The sequence below is a fragment of the Scardinius erythrophthalmus genome, assembly GCF_964197995.2.
Source record: "Scardinius erythrophthalmus genome assembly, chromosome: 18".
NCBI lineage: Eukaryota > Metazoa > Chordata > Actinopteri > Cypriniformes > Leuciscidae > Scardinius > Scardinius erythrophthalmus.
In genome coordinates, this window is record NC_138238.1 from 7,245,654 (window position 1) to 7,253,213 (window position 7,560).

Here is a 7,560-nt window from a genome sequence, read left to right on the forward strand (position 1 = left end):
TTACATGGACACCTACATGTACACATCAATGTTCATCAACTTGTCAAATACCAGAGAAGGACAGATACTTTAATTTCTAAATACTAAAACAAAATATTCTTATTCTATTAAGATTATATCATTCTGCTTTGGTCAGTAAGATTTCTTTGAAAGAAAGTAATACTTTTATGCGGAAAGGACACATTTTTCAAGTTTCTTGAGCACTAAATCCTCACATTAGAATGATTTCTGAAGGATCATGTGACACTAAAGATGAGATTTCAGTGTTGCCATCACATAAATAAATTTTGATCCAACAAATGCAGCATTGGTAAATATAAGAGACTTCTTTCAAAAAAAAAAAAGAAAAAAAACAACAGCCCAAACCCCCAACTAAAGATAAAGTATGATAAAACACAATAGCATACAGGGAAAGTTTGACAAATTATTACTTTCATTTGCAAATCATTTATAAGTCTTGTACAGCAGCAAACATATTCGCTTCATTCTTTAAATTCCAAGTAATTGGATGACTTTCAGGTGCAAGAAACCTTGAATAACAATACCTAACAGAAAAAGTAAAAATGATGTCCCTTTTAACAATTTAAAAGATTTATTCATTATATCATATGGTATATATCTTACCAAACCCAATGATTCAACTATAATACAAACCTTCGGCAGAAATTCTGTATGACATGAAGGACACAAACTGAAGAAAATGTACATCATTGTTGTTGTGTTCATATAACAGTGAGGCCACAATTTGTGGCTGGCCACTAAAAAACAAGAACAAACACAACACACTCTGTGGACACATTCTGTGCCCTGACACAACACACTCTCACACACATACACGCAAGCAGGAAGGGTTTCCATGTTTCATGGGGAGTTTCCATAGATTTTTATACTGTACAACGAAGTACATTTTCATTACATTTTCCAAAAAACACCACTTATTATGATTTATAAGCCATTTTCCCTAATGGCGACCAAAAATTGTCCCCACAAGGTCAAGGATTTGACATCTTTGCGGCTTGCACACACGCACGCACACGCACACACACACACACCTTAGATCTCTTTTTTCCACCTCTGGGTATAAATCAATCCTCTTTTAAGCCTCATACTCTTTCTTTTTACCATACATCAGCAGGAGAATTTCGGTTAAGCATCCCAATGCTCGAGATTTACTGTTCAGAGTGTCATCAGCGGCACCAATTACAGTACATTAAACAAGACCTTAAATGAATATTTAAGTATGCTGTAGCCACTAAATGTCTCATGCACAGGCAACCATAGAAACGTTTTTCTATATTAATAGGCCGATAATGCTTCTGCATCTGTGGAGGAAGGGGAGGGTAATTATTAGTTTAAAATAGTATCAAGAGCACAGTGTGATTATAGATGCAGCATGTGGTGGATGTTTAGCGCTCAGGCACCTTTGTTAAGTGCAGATGTTTTATTAGAGAACCCATGAGGAAACAAGCAAGTGAGTTTCACATTATAGACCTCTCTGTCTTTCCTGGTCTGTAGACACACGCCCACAAAACCTGAACAACAAAGCCAAACAAGGGATGGGAAGAGAGTCATTACTTTTTCATACTGTGGCTAGTAAAACAAGAAGACGCCATTACCGCCCAAGTGAGATTAATGGCTGACATGGACCTCAGCGACTAAAGCAAGGAAAAGGCTGAGCCATAGAAGAGTTATAGAAGAGAAAGGGTGAAGGGCATGGTGCCAAAGCTCATTGACTTCTTTTCCCACCTTCTGAGAGTCTGTGCGTAGGTTGGATGAGTCACTTTAGAGATCTGATACTCATGAGCTGTCGTCCTCTCCTGATTTAGCCCTCGTCTTGGCCAGGAAAGCACCTACAGGGCTATAATAACCCTTCGCACAGCTGCCCAGTGTAAGACAATGTCCCATTAAAACACTGAAGGTGATTTAGCTGATGTTAATTAGTTTTTCAAATAGAACCCTCAGATTTCCCTGAAAATATAATAGAGGAGTGGTTCCAATATCATGGCTGGCAACCAGGGTTTAGAGTAGCAAAATTCTGGATGAACTTACTTTTAATTTATGACCACAGAGCTGAATTGAATTGACAGGTGGAATCACAATTCAGTTGAATTTAACATTTACTATAATATTTAATTCAACATTACATATTCTGGGAAATTAAAAGTTTCTCTCACCCTGGTCAATAAAAATGTGACCGGGGATTTAGATTTACCACCAGGAACACATAAGGGGGGTTCTATTTACTTTAAGTTTATTCATGTGATGTGAAAATAAAGAAAAATGACTTATTTTCCAATGTTGTGTATCAATTTAATTGACAAGGAATAATTTGGTTTAAATGATCACAAAGAAACATAAAATAAAATAAACAAAATTCAATAACAGGTTCTCAGAGCTGGTGATAAAATTTAAACCACCTCACTGCTCTTCATTACTCAGGGTGCAATATTCTCTGTGATACACGGTATGCTTGAGTATCACAGTCCACTGGTGTATAACGAATACAATACTCTCTCTCTTAACCACGGCAATATACAACCATTTTACAATGCTAAAATAAAATCTAAAATAAGAGGGAAATGCAACAATTCTAAACCTTTACAATACGGCAGTGGGAATACTGTTCAAAGAAAACAAAACAACATAAGTACATTTTTATATTACCCACTTATTTATCACTTGAGAGAAATTAGAGAAAATAACACTCACATAATAATGTGAGCTTTTACACACCAACACTTTCACTTCACGAAGGGCTGAAATCTCCAACACTATGGTGCACACTGAAAATAATCACATTAAATTATAATTACATGAAAAACACCTGAAACAAATGGAAAAGATGAAGTATATCACATTTGGCATAACGCCAAATAACATGGCCTAGACCGCATGGAGTGACGTCATATCATCGTGGACATTTTACACAACGTAACTTCCCAAACATGACAGTTCTCCGAATCAACACAAAATATACATCCACAGATGGTATTAAACAACAATATATTTGCAAAACATTGTATTTACCCATGGATGACTCAAATTGTCGACAACATCTTGAGAATGTGCGTCTCTCTTGCACTGCCCGCTGTACATCTCACCAACAAAATATACTACGGATGCCGTGAGGCAAGAGCGCAAACGCGTTTTCGTGCGCAACACACAAAGCGCCACCCGCTGATGACTCCAAAGAAATACAGGTAGTCTGTTTTTATATTTAAACATGGAAAATAATAATTAAATAAAAGACTTTAACATAAGGTAGAAAAACAAACTTTAAAGGCATTTACCACCCGGTTACAAAAAGAAAGATAATAAAATGATGATAATAATAATAATAATCAGGGCTGTGGATTAATTAATTAGTTATGGGACAAAAACTAACCATTTGTAGTTTTATTATCAAAAACACTTGATATCCAATAATGTAAACCTGGGTTCAGAAACAAAACCTTTTTTGTTTGGCATTAAAAAAATGACATCAAATGTTGAACTCATCTTTATTGAATTTAATTGGACGGATACATTTTAATTCATGGTTAACAATGAGAAGAAAATGCTAAAATGTTAATATTTAATTAACCATTAAACCATTTATAGTTTTATTATCAATAAAGCTTAATTTCCAGTAGTGTAAACCTGGGTTCAAAAACTGTTGAGAACCGCTGCAATACATCTTGTAGATGCTGCCACTGCAAACTCAGTCAAGACAGTGCCCTAAATTTCAATGCGGTTCAGGCTCGTCTCTCTGTATTACTAAAAAGCGGTGCTCCTTTGCCCTTGTGTGATGAGCATAAAGAGAGGGTGCGAGCAGTAGGGAAAGCACTTAGCCACATGCTCTACCCGCAGTGCACTCTTAAACAGGTCCCTTATTTATGCAGGTTATAAAAAGTGCATTAAATAAAAGCGGGGAGTTGCCCATGCCTGGGTTTTGTCATGCCGCTGTGATGCACTGCTGTCCATAACTCACTATGACAGACAGGCACACATAAGCGACAGTCCTCTCAAGAAAAAAACAAAACAAGAAAAACTGCAGTTGATTAACCTGTTCTGTTCGCATTCAATTATTTTAAGGTTTAATGCATTCAGTAGAGTCAGCTTGTTTACGCATATTGCACACATCTCAAAGAAATGGTGCATTCACTCAACAAAAAGACATCTGGCTTGATGGTACACTTATCTATTTACATGGATCATGAGGGATGCGGTGCAACAAATTCAAATGATTCAAGAGGGGGATGAAATGACCAAAATCATTTAACACATAATATTTATATCAAACTAACATTATATACCACAACATGGTTATTTCTGGCTGGAAATTCAACATATAAATCATTTCTATATTTAATAATTATATATGATAATCCAGTGAAATAAAAAGTACATAATTTCATTAAATAAATTAAAATGGAATTGCTTGCAAAATGTCACTTTTCATGTCTGATTGAAAAAATAGCATGAGGATACGTAAATAATGACGGCAGCAATTTCATCAGTGGGTGAGCTAGAATTTGTGCACAAAGAATTAAATGAAAATGTCATCCAATAAAGCACTGCATGTGTATTTATTTTTACTTTACATATTGAATGAATGAACAGTGCCTTTCTTTTATGTGTTATTATGGTGAAGGGGTGCATATTGACGGACACAGATCTTAGCAGGTGGCCTTCAGCACTGTCACGATGCTTTTAGTGTGGAACAATAACACAGAATTAAATCCTAGTGCTCAAATCCAGATTTTTTTGATAAGTGATAACGGTACAGATAAAGGGACATATTCACAGCAGTGGTGAACTAATACAGGCTGCTGTTCACGATGAAGTGATATTTCCTTAATGTAAAAATAAATAAATAATAATAATTACCAGAATACACACGAATGCAGATTTTTGTTCTCATTTTTTTGCCTTAAACGATGAAAAAGCAATAGGAACATCAACAAGGGTGATTATATGTTTAGTGTTGTTAATTTTACCGCAGTTAACACATTTACAGTGTTCAGTTTGACATTATAACTCTTTATTTCTAAAGTGACCAAAACATAATGTCCCCTTACCCTAAACCTACCCATCAAAGAAAACTTTGTAACATTTTTACATTTAAAAAAAAGCATCACTTAGTTTGATTTCGTATGCTGGTTTCCTCATGGGGACCAAAAAATGTCTTCACAAGAACAAGGATTTCAAATATTGCCATCTTTGTGGGGATACTGCCATTTTGTCCCTGAAACACACACACACACACGCACGCACGCACACACACACACACACACACACACACACACACACACACACACACACACACACACACACACACACACACACACACACACACACACACACACACACACACACTGTTATCAAAAAATGCAGTAAAAACAGTCATATTGTGAAATATTAGAAAAATTGTTATTTTAAATGGCAAAAGCTGAATTTTCATCCGGCATTCCGCCAACATTTAATGTTCCATGATTTTGTAACAGACATTACAAAAAGTAGCTTTAGAAATAGTTGTTGTAGCCTGCCATAGTTGTTACAACACATTCTCATACCTAAGGCGTCACTTTTTGTCACTTTCAACCATGCTTCAATATCTGACGCTCAAAGCACCCTTTAGCGTCCATATGTGACGCTTCGGTTATGGGTAGGTTTAGGCGTCATGTAACTGACGCTTTCGGAAGCGTCAATATCCGACGCACAAAGCACCCTTAGCGTCAATATGAGACGCTTCGGTTGGGTAGGTTTAGGTCTGTCGTAGGGTTATGCGTCTCATATGGACGCTAAAGGGTGCTTTGAGCGTCAGATATTGAAGCATGGTTGAAAGTGACGCCTTCAGTTTGTGAATCCTAAACACAAAACCGAGTTACTGAGACAAGCAAAGAAGTTTATCTGAATTAACATCTTACAAAGAAGAACAGTGATATTGCTAGATGCGCATGCATTCTGAGGAAACAGAACAAGGTACAAGCTAGATGATCAAGAAACTGCAAAGTGATGATATGGCTAAATGAAACAGCTGAAGAACCCAAAGTATTCACAATAAGAGATCTCACAGAATTGGACAATGGAAACTGATGCTTTCATTATGGATTCTTTGAATGAATAGAGATCATTTGAAATAGAAATCTTTTGTAACATTATAAATGTTTATTTTTTATGGTGTAAAAGTATTCAAAAATCTTTTGAATGATATTGTTTTAAAGAAAAGTTGTAGAAGAACGTGTAAAATAGCACTGTTGCAAACATTTAGTCATCCACAGAAATTGGCAAAACTAATATAAAAAATAAATAATAATAATAATAATAAATATATATATATATCAAATTTTAAACTAATTTTAAAGGGATAGTTCACTTTGAAATTAAATTTTGGTATGTTTTAGCTTACCTCAAGGGCATCCAAGATGTAGGTGTCTTTGTTTCCGCAGTAGTTTCAATTTTGATATTTTTAGGTCAAACCGTTCTTGTCTGTCAGTCATATAATGCAGGTCGATGGTCACTGTCTCAAAACACAAGCACAGAGTCCAAATTAAAACAATTCCCCATCGTCCAAATGAAACAATTCCCCATCGTAAGTACACATTGATGGCCTAAGACACGAAACGAGCGGTTTGTGTGAGAAAACGAACAGTATTTATATCGTTGTTATCTCTTGAAAACAGCACACGTCCAAATAAATACTGTTCGTTTTCTCACACAAACCGCACGTTTCGTGTCTTAGGCCATCAATGTGTACTTACGATGGGGAATTGTTTAATTTGGACGATGGGGAATTGTTTTAATTTGGACTTTGTGCATGCTCTTTGAGACAGTGTAGACCGTATACCATAGACCTGCATGAAATGACTGACAGACAAGAACGGTTTGACCTAAAAATATCAAAATTGAAACTACTGCGGAAACAAAGACACCTACATCTTGGATGCCCTTGAGGTAAGCTAAAACATACCAAAATTTATTTTCAAAGTGAACTATCCCTTTAACTATGATCTCAAGAAATATATAAAATATTTTAATCTACTGAAAGCCCTAAAGACCCAACAAATTGATAACCATAATCAGTTATATTAATGAGGTCTATCACTCATGCTAGCCATCTAGCCGTGGACCTCCATGGATGTTACTAACCTCAGGGTCAGCAGACGTTGTAAAGTTTTGAAACCCCTCTCCATCATCATACTCTCATACCGCTGTCTCTCACATGACGGAGTAACGCTCTGGCCCATCCATAACCATCTACTAGGGTGTACGGCAACCTACGGGTGCACTGTCAAACCGAGGCATGCGGTGATTAGTGACTGACCATGTGGTGACATTATGGCCAGAGGCCTCAGTCTGAAAGGACATCATCTGAGAATTTAAAAGGAAAAGATAATGAACAGAACTGGCCTTGATGGTCCAAATAAGGCGTCGGGAAAGGTTAACAGCTTCCCAGGCCAGACTGGGCAAGGTTTTCCCCGCTTTTGCATTCGAAGGAATGGAAATGTCAGGGGACGTTGCGGGGAAGGGTCACGATGTCCCACAGAACGGTGTGACGTTTCCACGGTTCTACTAAAA

General features: G+C 36.6%; 1 long non-coding RNA gene across 1 annotated transcript; it reads right to left on the reverse strand.

The window, feature by feature from the left end:
- Positions 1-412: 412 nt before the first annotated feature.
- On the reverse strand, positions 413-3,112 carry LOC308706872. Its single transcript, XR_014032089.1, has 5 exons — positions 3,028-3,112; positions 2,710-2,783; positions 1,747-1,879; positions 1,422-1,532; positions 413-1,322 (listed from the first exon to the last, which is right to left on the reverse strand). It is a non-coding gene; the product is annotated as an uncharacterized lncRNA (long non-coding RNA).
- Between the last annotated feature and the right edge of the window lie 4,448 nt (positions 3,113-7,560).